This window comes from Chelonoidis abingdonii, chromosome 16 (assembly GCF_003597395.2).
Source record: "Chelonoidis abingdonii isolate Lonesome George chromosome 16, CheloAbing_2.0, whole genome shotgun sequence".
NCBI classification, from domain to species: Eukaryota; Metazoa; Chordata; order Testudines; family Testudinidae; genus Chelonoidis; species Chelonoidis abingdonii.
In genome coordinates, this window is record NC_133784.1 from 17,643,929 (window position 1) to 17,656,748 (window position 12,820).

The window sequence follows — 12,820 nt, forward strand, 5'->3', positions numbered from 1 at the left end:
TTTTCAAAGCCAAGAATTCATTTATTGAAAAGAAAATAACTTTCTTGACAGACACACAACATTTTGGGAACCTAAAAGGGCAGGGGGTGGTGGTGGGAACTGTACAGTCACAGGTTTGAATATGTCCTGTCTGGAGTGCTGTGCAATGACTGCTGCACTTCAGGATGCCTATACTGCATGGTGATGGGGGTTGAGTGCAGAGGGTAAGGGTCGTAGTTCTCAGGGCTGGTTGGTGAACGTACAGGTGTTGGAGGCAGCTGGTGGTGGTAAGAACCTGGATGCTGGGGAAGGGGGTTTGGAGCTGACATTGGGGCACAAGGGAAAGAGCTTTGGGACGGGGGGGGGCGGTGCAGTGGTAGTGCTCTGCCTGCATGGCTACGAGCGCTGGATAGAGTCCGCTTGGTGCGCCAGGATGCTTATCAGCTGCTTTGTGCTTTTCTTCCTGGCCGCTGCATTTCTCTGGCGGATCCTGCTTTCCCTTTCCCTCCAGTCCTGCAGTTTTTTTTCTCTCTGGCAGAGTGATCCATAACTGCTTTGCAGCAGGTCGTCTTTTGCTTTTTCGCGGCTTCTTCCGGAGGTTTTGGAGTCTTTGAGCTGTGATAACACGGGCAGCTGAGAACTCAAGGTTGCTTGTGGAAAGGCAAAAAAGGCAACAGTTAACAGAGGCAGCATTGTTTATATCTCAGACAGTTATTCCCACACAGTGAAGGAGTTTACAGTCTTCACTTTAGCATAATTTTCCCATACCAAAGAGAGCGCACATAACCCACAGGAGCCCCGAAATGGTGAGTAAGGGGGACTGATTGCTTCAGGGCTGTGCAGGAGTTTCTGTGCTTGGGAAAAAGCAAACAGCTGCAGGGGCACCTACACTGAACACTCTCCCAACATTTTCCACAGGAGTTAATCCTCAACATTTTTGCTGTGCTGCACAAGGAAACAGCTGCAGGGGAAAGCATCACTGAAGACTCTCCCAACATTTTCCACAGGAGTGCCTGCGAAGATCACTGCTGGGAAGTCACCTGGGAAGAGAGGGAGGTCTTCTACAGCAATGCGGATTCCGCCCTGGCCCCTATGCAGCTTGCCTGTGTGCAGCAATGGTCCCCCCCACCCCTCGCGGCACAGTGGCGCGGACGCGTTAGCCTGACTGGGACAAGGACCACAGTGGCTCTCCTATAAACTTGCGCAAGCGCATTGCCCACGCTCTGGCTGAAACTTTTGAAGAGATTACCGAGGCCGATTACCGCGACGTGATAGACCACATCAATGGGCTATTCCACATCTAGGCATGCATGCATGCAGCCCTAACCCTCCCCCTCCTCTCCCGAAACATTTCCATCCTGAAAATAAAAGCCGATCTTACCAGAACCGCGTTACCGGGAACCCGCTCCTCTGCTTGTCCTTCACCAAGTACCGGCTGCTGCGACTGGCTACCTTCCTCCTGGCTTGAGAAGAGCTCCTGGCTGCATGCCTCCTGGGACTCCGGGGTGTCTCCCCCACCCCAGTACCCTCACTCTCGGTTTCCTCCTCCTCCTCCTCCCTCCTCCCCTCCCCCCCCTCTGAAGTGTCCATCGTGGTCCTCGATTGGCGTGGGGGTCACCCCCAAGTATCGCGTCCAGCTCTTTGTAAAAACGGCAGGTCATGGGGCAGCACCAGAGCGGCGGTTTCCCTCACGGCTTTGCAATAGGCACTCCACAGCTCCTTCACTTTAACCCTGCACTGCACCGCGTCCCGGTCATGGCCCTTTCCAGCATGGCCCTTGATATCTGCCCATAGGTATCGTAATTCCTACAGGCTGGAGCGCAGCTGTGACTGCACAGCTTCCTCCCCCCAAACACTGATGAGGTCCAGCAACTCGCCATTGCTCCATGCTGGGGCTCGTTTGGCGCGTGGAGGCATGGTCACCTGGAAAGATTCACTGATTGCACTCCACACCTGGCTGAGCAAACAGGAAGGGATTTTTAAAATTCCCGGGGCATTTAAAGGGCGGGTCACCTGAGGCCAGGGCAGTAGAGTTTGGAACTGATGAGCAGAGTGGCTGAGCAGGCATTCTGGGATACCTCCGAATACCTCTGGAAGCCAATAACAGCGCTTTTGGTGGCCACACTGGCGGAACAGCGCTGCATCAGCAGCGCTGCAGTCGTTATTCCCCAGGCAGAGGTGGAGTACATGCAACGCTGTAGCCAGGGAGATACAGCGCTGTATGTGCCTTGCAAGTGTGGACGGTAAGTTGCAGCGCTGTAAAGCCACCACCAGCACTGCAACTCTCCAGTGTAGCCAACGCCTGGTGGAAAGCGATGAGGAAACAAGCTGGGAAAGAAAAAGGTGAAAGGGCGGGGGTGGAAGCTAGAGGTCAAGCATTTAAAGGTTTTTTTTTTGCAGGATTACTAACAAAGGAAGGGGGGAAAGGAATACATAGATTAGCCAAGATTAGCCAAAGAAGCACAGAGCATTTTGGAGATGAAAAGGGAAGATTGCTTGTGGAAGATGGTGAAATCACTAAGAGGTGGCAGCAGGTTTATGAGAAAATGCTCAGTGAAAAGACTGCAAAGAAGCTGCTGAGGGAAGTAGGCTCACAAAACTTGTCACCACAATGGAGACTCAGATCATGCTAAAGATGGTGTGTAAGCATCTGGACTCACCCCTGCAGCGCCTCCTGCTGTTGACTTCTGGGAATTAGCTTGTTCCAGCTCCAGAGCGCCCTCTGCAGGCCGGTGACCCGCCTTATCTGTGGCCCTGTGGCCCTCCCAGGACCCTGGTGCCCCATTTACCTGGGGTGCTGCCCCCTGGCAGTAACCCCTTTCAGCATCAGAGTCTCCCCCTCCCAGGGGAAACCCCACCACTATCCCCATTTCACCTCATTTTTTGGCTACTGCCAGTCCTCATCTAGCTCCCTGCTCACTGGGGCGGACTGGAGTGTAAGCTACTTATCATAGGCAAAGAGGGCTCAGACCTGCTGTCTCTGCCTACCCGTGGGCTGCCCACTGCAACCCAATATCTGATGGGCCTTACCAGGCCTTCAGCCTGGGGCTTTCCTAGGCTGGAGCTCCCCAGCTCCCTAGGCCTTTCCCCAGCCCTGCTCCACTCTAGGTTCCCCTCTTGGCACCTTGCAGCCAGGCCCTTCTCCCTCTATAGGCAGAGGGAGATGGCCTGGGCCTCTGGCTCACAGCCTTTTCTAGGGGCCAACTGGGCCTGATAGGGGCATGGCCCCTGCTGAGCCTACTTTCCTTCGATCAGCCCAGGCTTCTTGCCCCAGCCACAGCCCTATCCTGGGCTGTTTCAAGTCCCGCAGGGCAGGAGCGGATAATCACTCGGCTACATGGTGAAACAGGGCAGCACAACAGTAGGGAGCAGAAATGGGGCTCTAGTGAGTCATTCACCATGCGGGTAGGTCTGCACCAAGGGTCATCCTTAAACCCATTCTTGTCTGTGATTGTAATGGACCCCCTGATGCAGGAGATATGGGGAGGGGCTCTAAGAAGATGCTTTTCACTAGGGACTTGGTGTTGTGCCATGAAGATAAATAAAAACTAGACTGGGACCAGTACCGCATTGATCCCCAAACAAAGGAGCCCCACACCCCCCAAACTGGACTTGTCCCACTCGCTCCACAGACGACGGCGCACCCCCGCCTCCCTCAAACTGGGCACCTCACGCCACCTCCCCAGTGTGGGGAGAAGGGTTAAGTTTGCTTTGGGCCAGTGCAGGAGATGCGAGGTGTAGGGGTGGCCTTGCAGTCTGGGGCACAGTGGATGGGCCACTAGGGAGCTGGCTGGAACCTGCTGAAAGTGACTCCATATTAGCATCCCAGAACATTCACATGCAGCAACCAGCCACTGAGAGGAAGGAGGTTTCCCTCCCTGCCACCTCTCAACGGGGAAGCTGCACATAGACTCCAGCAAGAGTGGGCATCTGGAGAGACTCGCTGCTCCCACCTGGGATTGTCAGAGAAGGACAGAACCTAAGATGGAGGCACTCCCGCTTGGCTGCAACTTGCTCTGGCTTGGCCAGCTGGAGGATGCTTTTAAGTGTCATTTCTCCAGGCTAAGCTCATGACTCCCCACACTAGGTTCCAGCTGCCCATTGAAACTGACTGTGTTGGAAATGCTGCCTGGCTTGACGGTTCCTGCGAATACTTGCTGCAGTGCGTTAGTCCCTGCAGAGCGTGGCAGTCTCTGACCAGGAGTCTACGACCATAGGATTCACCGGGCAGAGCTCCCACCACCGAGCATGAAGCAGGGGGGCTGGAGGCTGAAGACTCAGTCTCACAGACATTGAGACCATGAGGCCTGCCCTTAAGGAACAGTGGGGCCATGCGAGGGCCTGACACACTGACAGACTCCTTCAAGGGACTGCTTGACAGCTGGGGCACAACCCAGACACCAAGGATCCGGGACAGTAACACCCAGCCAATACAGTGCACCATTTTGAGAAATGTTTTAAGCATCAATGGGCAAAGTGATTTTGGTGAAAACTGGAAAACCAGAAAAGCCTTAAAATGTTGCTCCCTGTTCTCCCTGCTGAGCTCTGCCTCACAGCTATGGGGCAGAGGCTCAGTCAGCAGGGGCAGCGGAACAGTGGGAGAAGAGAACAAAGGAAGTTTCATTCCTCCCTCACTCCCAGTCCACAGTCTCCCCAAAGCCTGTGCCGTGGGGGAGTGAGAGATAGAGGGCATGCTGGCCGTCTACCCTTCCCTTCCCAGCAGGGGCGGGGTAAGAAAGTTACTGTGGAGAGGGGAGAAAAAGGAGAGCCACAAGAGCCACTAGTAAGCAGGGCAATGGGGGAGCCATGACATGGATGGTGGCACAGAGGCCTGGTATGGGGAAAATGTGGGAGTTGCAGGGGATCCCTGAAATAGAGCAGATGGCAGAGGAGTCTCCAGGGAGCCTGGCAAGGGGTGGAGAGATGCAAGGCACACCTGATGCAGGCAATGAGCTTGACTGACAGATGCAATAAAGTTTGTGATCCCCTAGTTCAGCATTTCTCAAGTGAGGGCAGATGCTTCTTGCAGCCACAGCCTCCTGGACGGTGATGGTCGGGGATGCAAAGCAGCGGCCCCTACCCCAAGGCTGCCAGCAGGGCTTGGGCCATGTCCCTCAGGAGACACAACACTGGAGAAGTCGAGAGCCAGTGAGTCCCCAACCTTTTTGCGGGCGGTGGAGTTGGGCTTCAGCCCTCAGGTGACAGGGCCCAGGCCTTTGGCTGTGGGGCTTCAGGCTCCATCCCTTGGCCCCATCCCCTGGGCATGGGGCTTTTTGCTCCGTCCGCTGGCCATGCAGTGGTGAGCTCTGGCTCTATCCCCTGACCATGAGCTCTGGCCCTGGGCTCACTCCCCCACATCGTCTCTGGTCCCAGGCTTCGACCGAGTGGTGGCAGGGTCCATTCCCCAGCTGCAGGGCTTTGGGCTCAGGCCCTGGACTCAAGCCACAGGGCTTCGGGTCAGGGCCTCGGCTGTGCAGTGGCAGGTGCCGTCCCCAACCTCCGGCCCTCCTATTGCTTCTGGCCTCCACTGTCTTCCTCCCCACTTCCCCATCGTAGGCCTAATTTGTACCCAGGCTTGCTGGGGCTGATTAAGTCTGCTGCTGTGAAAAGTGATACTTGTATGCTAATATCACTTTTCACAGCAGACGTACTAGCCATCAAGTCTAAAAAAAAGGCAACCAAAAAAGCAACAATAAAAAAGACAAGAACGTGGAAAGCACCTTATTTGTTTTTCTATTTTCTGTAAGTCCCCATAAGAATAGAGACAACTATGCATTATTTGTATCAAAAGTTCATAAAATCATAGAATATCAGAGTTGGGAGGGACCTGAGGAGATCATCTAGTCCAACCCCCTGCTCAAAGCAGGACCAATCCCCATCTAAATCATCCCAGCCAGGGCTTTGTCAAGCCTGACCTTGAAAACCTCTAAGGAAAGAGATTCCACCACCTCTCTAGGTAACCCATCCCAGTGGTTCACTACCCTCCTAGTTAAAAAGTTTTTCGTAATATCCAACCTAAACCTCCCCCACTGCAACTTGAGACCATTACTCCTTGTTAATTAAGTATTTTTGGAAAAACTGTCAGAGTGACCGCACTGAGGCCACCAAAAAAATTTGTTGTAAGAATCCCTACCCTAGTTTAGCTCCACAATGTGCAGAACTAGCCCCATCCCTGCCCCTGGGTAGTGCTGGCACTTCTGGCTCCTACATCATGCCCAGTGAGTATCAGGCACAGGCACTCAGCACTCCCAGAAGCACAGATCCCCCAGCACCATGCTGGCCCCTGGTAAAGGCAGCCCCTGCTGAGTCACTCCCACAAAGAGAGAACCACACCAGCATAGTGCTGAGACCTCCCTGGGCTCAGCCCCCACAGAGCAATCTGGTAACCCCAGCACCGCCGCCCATGGAGGGGACCGTTGCCTCCAACAGCCCCCACTTCCAGTGTACATTTGCCAGCTCCTCTGAGGAGTCTAGGCCCGGGGATGTTCAGGTCCAGGGCACAACGCTCGTCGTGCTTCCGGCTGTGCTCTCTGTATGTGGAGATGCTGTCAAGGGCAGTGCGTGTGTCTAGGAATGTTCATGGCACATGATGCAGAACAAGGCTGGGGCACACCCAGAATTTTCCTGGGGACTGTGTCCAGGATGCATGTGCTATGTTCCCAGTCTCCTCCTCAGTGGGCTCCTGCTTTATGCATGCCTTGTGTCCTGAGGGATACATTGTCACGTGATACATGTATCGTCTCACCAAGCCACTGTCTCTCCTCCCAGAGCAGGCCCAGCTGCAGCAAGGCTGGAGGAGGCAGCATGAGGAGATGGTGGCCAAGGGTTATGGGAAGTGGGGAGCTGGGTCTCAGGGCTCTCAGGGGCCAAAGCCCCAGAAGAAGCTGCTGCTCCCATTTCTGCTGTGCTGGTCTATGGCAGCTTCAATTGCTGGTTCTTCCTCATCTCCAAGGTCCAGCCCCAGGTGACAGAGACTGGCCACTACCTCTCCCTTCTCCCCCGGAAACTCTTCCCCCTCCCCTCTGTCATGAGTGCACTGGCTCGGTGCACCAGAACCATTCTGAATGACATTCAGGCAAGACCATCTTGCAGTGTGACACCCCTCAGTGCTCCATGCTGTGAGTTCCCCGGAGGGAGTCCCCCTGGATGGGGCACCTGGGGAAGCCCCCCCAAAGGGGCCGTGCACCCTCCCTCCCATTGTTAGCAGTGACCCCAGCCAGCAGGTAACACAGACAGGTTATTAGTGGTCGGGAACACAGCACAGAGCAGAGCTTGAAATCTCCCCCCTTGTCTCTCCCAGAGAGACCAGAACCAACCAGGATGTCTCCCCTCTTCCCTCCCACCAGATAGACCAGCTTGGACAGGCCGTCTCACCCATCCCTCCCACCAGAGAGATGGGACTGACTGGTACCTTCCCACCAGAAAGACCAGAACCGGCTGGGACATCTCCCCCATTCCCTCCCACCAGAGAGACCAGAAGTGGCCAGGACATCTCCCCGCTTCCCTCCCACCAAAGAGACCAGAACAAGCTGCAACTTCTCCATCCTTCCCTCCTGAGAAGAAGTGAGGGATTTTCTTGTTTTTTTCAATGGTTTGCATATTGAGGGGGTGGGACTCCATTTCCCTGGATGTTACTGGTTTAACGAGATGATGGGAGAGAGAGTTTTTTGTTACAGAGGACCAGCGATGGAACTTGGACCTCAGCCAATGTCTAGGAGAATGGATACCCCAGTGACTGGTGACCTGGTGCCCAGGAGGCCCAGCTCGGGAGTCACAGCCGGTTCTGGCCAGTGGGAGGACAATGGGCTGCGGAGAAACGACCCCGGTGACCTGACCAGCCAATTCCAGCCAGAGGGGAACAATGGACGGCTGAGAGAGAGGAGGCCCAGGTGACCCTGTTTATCTGGACAGAAAACAAAGGACAGAGGCAGGGCTTGGGGGCAGGTGATATCAGATGCCCAGCTGGAAAGTGCAGGGTCTCAGGACTAGAGAGAGCAAGCAGAGCCCAGCTGGATGCAGGGGAGACTTAGATGTACTATGCTGAGGGAGGCCAGGCTTGAGGGCCCAGAGAGTTTCCTATGCTGTGTTCAGACACTCAGTAAACCCTTCTGTTTTACGCTGGCTGAGAGTAACTCCAGTCTAGAGAATAGGATTGCATTATTCTCTCTGGGACTGGAGGCCCCAGGGGCCCAGAGTGAGTGGACTCCTTGAGGGGGGCCCACAGTGAGACACAGGCATGGTAAGGCTCAGAGAGGTGTGGTTCCAGGTGGCTGAGGGGCTTAACCCCCGGGAAAGAGTGGACCCCTGTGAAGGGGTGTCACACTGAAAGGGGCTGTAGAGCGGTCGTTGCCCCACTGCTCCCCTGAAGGGCTTAAAACAGCCATGGGAGAGGGCTGTGGTGGGGGAAAAGCTAGGCTAATTTGGGGAAGCAGCCACAGGTGGGGCCACATCCCAATCAGGCCACAGCTGGCCCTATAAGAGGCCTGAGGGCCAGAGACTGAGAAGAAGACACTCTCTCTAGCTTCATTGAGAGAGAAGGACCTGGCTGCCTGGGAAACTGAGAAGGATGGAGAAGTGCTGGGGAAGAGTAGAGGGAGCTGGGAGCTCTGGCCTAGCAAAGCCCCACGCTGCAGGCCTAGTTAAGGGCCCACAAAAGGGTGCCAGGGCTGCAGAGGGGCAGCCAAAATATAGGCAGAGGCAGCTGGTCCAACCCCCCTTGCCTATGATGAGTGGTTTATAGACTACAGTCTGTCCCAGGGAGTGGAGGCTAGATGATGACTGGCAGTAGCCACTGAGGCAAGGGGAGGACAGAGGGTTGGGGCTCCCCTGGGTGGGGAGACCCAGAGACTTCAGGGGTATTGAGGTGGGCAGAACCCCTGGGCAAAGGGCATTGGGGTCTGGGAAGGACACGGTGGCCGGCAGCAGGTGAAACACCAGCCTGCAGAAGGCACTCCGGGCTGGAAAGAGCTAATTCCCTGGATGATCAGAAGGAGGTGCCGTGCCGGTGAGTCATTGCCTTGCTACAGGGGTTTCCCCCTAGGGACTGTACAGGGCCAAGTGTGGGCAAGAGTCCGTGACAACGTGGTAGCAGAGGATGGTTTGTGGATGTACCCTATAGATGGTTGGCTGCGAGCACAGGCACTTTGCAGTGAGTGGCTGCTAGCAATAAAACGAGGGAATTGAAGGAACCAACATGGAAATGACCTATAACCAGCTCTGTAAGAGAGACCTTCTGCAGGGAGAGAGGGCTGAGCGTGGGGAGGCTCATTAAGGAGCAGCAGATGGCTCAGTCTGAGCAACAGGCTCCAGATCCTTTTGAGGGTCTGGTGCCCCAATTGCACCCTGTTCTCTCTCTCTCTTTTTCTTTCTTGCTTTCCCACTCTTTCCCCACCCCCCGGTTGAATAGCAGGGCTTATTTTGATTCCATTAGGAACCTAGCTAGAGGCTGCTGAGCTGAATTTGCTTTGGGGCAATGGTGCACCAGCACTGGGGTTCCTCTACTACAAGCTGAAATCAGTAAGAGCTGAAACCACTAAAAGAGCTAAAATTAGTGAGCTGAGATCACTGAGTGCTGTGTTAACTAATGGGGGAGCCTGAAGATATATTGTTAAGCAGCTGGCAGAGCGGAGCAGTTTGCAGGATAGTTGAAATGGTGAGCAGAGCGGAGCTGAGCAGTTTGCGAAGACAGGTGGAGTGGTTCATGGGACAGCTGGTGGAGTGGAGCAGCTGGCAGAGCGGAGCAGCTTGTAGGATGGTTGGAGCAGCCCACGGAACAGCGAGTGGAGCAGAGTGGAGCAGTTTGCAGGGACGGCTGGAGCAGCTCACGGGACAGCTGGAGGAGCAGAGCGGCTGGTGGAGCAGAGACATTCATGGTGAAGGCTGCAGCAGAACTCCAGGGAGAGACGGGGCAGTTGGCCTCGGCCCATGTAAGGTGCCCCTTAACAACCCGTGTGCCCCCTGCAATTCCACCCAGGCTAGGGGGGTAAACTCTGCAGATTAACTTTTGAACTCTGGGGAGGCACTGACCAGGGACAGAGACTTTTGGGTTGTTGGACTTTGGGGTCGTTTGGACTTAAGACCCTGAGGGGAAAAGGACATTGCCAAACTCACTTGGAGGTGGGTCTTTTGCTCATGGTTTGTGTTATGAATCCTGTTTGTGGTGTTTCCCCAATGTAACGCAGCATTGTTTCCCTCCTTTATTAAAAGGATTTTGCTACACTCAGACTCCATGCTTGTGAGAGGGGAAGTATTGCCTCCTAGATGTAACCCTTCTGCCCCTCTGAGTTGGCAGCAACAAGGGCAGGGTTCAGTATCCAGGGGCTCAGTTTCAATAACACAATGCATAACCGACTCGAGCCCCCACCCTGGGACACTTACATATCACACCCCCCTGGGCACCTCTAGGAGGCAATACTTCCCTCTCGCAAGCACAGAGTCGGAGTGTAGCAAAATCCTTTTAATAAAGCAAGGAAACAATGCAGCATCCCATTGGAGAAACACCACAAACAGGATTATAACACAAACCATAAGCAAAAAGCCACCTCCAAATACATTTGGCAATGTCCTTTCCCCCTCAGGATCTTAAGCCCAATCACCCCAAAGTCCAACAACCCAAAAGTCTCTGGTCAGTGCCACCCCAGAATTCAAAAGTTTATCTGCAGAGTTTTACTCCCTAGCCTGGGTGGAAATGGGGGGGGAGTCCACACAAGGTGTTAAGGGGCACCTTACATGGGCCTGGGCCAACTGCTCCACCTCGCTGTGGAGTTCTGCTCCAGCTTTCACCACAACTAGCTCCACTACACCAGCTGTGCCACTCCTGCAGCCATCACTGCAAACCACTGCACTCCACTCACTGTTCCATGGGCTGCTCCAACATGCTGCAAACTGCTCCACTCTGCTAGCTGCTTAACAATAGGTCTTCAGGCTCCCCCACTAGTTAACACAACACTCAGTGATCTCAGTTCAGCTCTTTCAGGGATTTCAGCTCTTAGTAGGGGAGCCCTGGTGCTGGTGCACCACTGACCCAACATGAACACAGCTCAGCAGTTTTTAGATAAACTGTTAATGGAATCAAAATTAGTTCTACTCTTTTACAGTGGAGAGAGAAGAATGTGCAACTGATGTTCCAGGCCCTCAAAGGCAAGCCAGTGCCATCAGGTATACACACCAGCACCTAACCTCTCTCAATTCACTGGCTATTGGAACCCATGTCCCTTGTTTAGCAAGTGTCACTTAAGTTATATTGAGACATCTCTGTCATAAAGCAGTCTCCTAGTTTCTCATTCACATAATCAGGTGGCAACACTTTATTTATCCTGCCCCAATAACAAAGAAATTGGGGATCCCAGAGCTGTCAAAATAACCATCCCAGGCTGCATTGGGCTATGCTGGGCGTGCCCATGCAAATATCTGAGAATTCACACTTTTTCTGAAATTCTTTCCACACTTCCCATAATTCACCACCAGATGTCAGGGTAGAGCTCATCCTGACTCTGCTTACATAGAGGCGCCCAGGGAGTGGTGGTACGTAATTGTCCCAGGTCACTGGGTGGGGACTCGAGCCAGTTTTGCATTGCGTTATTGAAACGGAACCCCTGGATACTGAACCCAGCCCTTGTTGCTGCCAACTCAGAGGGGCAGAAGGGTTACACATGAGTTGGAGGAGAGGCAAGCCAAGAGGGCCTGCTGTGGGTAAGTGGGGAAGGGCCCCAAGACACCAGTTCTGCGGGGAACAAGACACTAAACTGCCACCCCAGTTTAGGGCGGGGGGGAAGGGATATTGATGCCTACCTCACAGCCTTTGAGAAAGCTTGGGATCTGAACTAGATTGACCCTGCAGACAGGCTCTGCTGTCTAACCCCCCTGCTGGGTCCCCAGGCCATAGAGACATTCAGCCAAATGGATGGTATTGAGACAGAGGACTACGACCTGTTCAAACAGGCTTTGCCGCAGAAGTTTGAACTGACCCCTGCAGGGCCAGATTAACTTCTTGTGGGCCAGGCGCCAAACATATTTGTGGGCCCTCCTGGGGAATAATTGTAAAAGGGGCCGGGGGTAAAAGGACAATGGGGCAGGAGCTAGGGAGGGGTCAGGGGTAAACTGCAAGCGCAGCAGGACTGGGAAGAGTGTAAACAGGATCCCCCCTGCCCCTGCCCACATGCAGTGGGTACCTACCTGGTTCTAGCCCATTCTCTTTGTCTCTCTCTGCAATGAGCTGCCCCTCCTCCCACAGCAGGAGGGCAGGTTCTGTTCCAGCCCTCTGGCATGAGTGTTGGGAGTGGGAGGAGCAGAGGCTAATGTGGTTACTCCTATAACTGGACATTTAGTTTCCAGTCTAAAATTGGATACCTGGCAACAGGGCTGCCAGAAAAGCCTGGGGGGAGGGGGGAGAAGAGGGACAAGCAATCATTTTTAAAAGTAAGAGGGCTAAGCCTTAAGGGGTGGGGAAGTGGTGGGTGGGCTAGGGAGTGGAGGGGAGCTAGTGGGAAGGGCCATGTCTTCTGTACTGCCCAGGTAGGTTGGAAACTGTGGAGATCAGCTGACACAGTATCCAGGGCCGGTGAAAGGATATTTTGCACCCTAGGCGAAACTTCCACCTTGTGGCCCCCACCCCTCTGGAGTATCCCTTATTATAAATTTTAAAAAATGAATACAATGGAGTCACATCTTACGCAGGGGTTAGGTTCTAAGGTCAGCACGTAAGAGGAAAATCGCATATAGTGAAAATTACCATTAGCTACAGTATACATAGTGTACACTGTCTACACTAGAACAGGGGTCCTCAACCTATGGCACGTGTGCCAAAAGTAGCACACAAGCTGATTTTTTTTTTTTTTTTTTT

At 54.0% G+C, this 12,820-nt stretch overlaps 1 long non-coding RNA gene across 1 annotated transcript in view; it reads right to left on the bottom strand.

Annotated features, from left to right (window-relative positions):
* Nucleotides 1–12,820, bottom strand: part of LOC142047827 (uncharacterized) — a 42,215-nt gene continuing 29,395 nt past the window's right edge. Inside the window, exon 2 of the long non-coding RNA XR_012657089.1 lies at nt 1–71. This is a non-coding gene — a long non-coding RNA (uncharacterized LOC142047827). The remainder of the gene's footprint in view (nt 72–12,820) is intronic.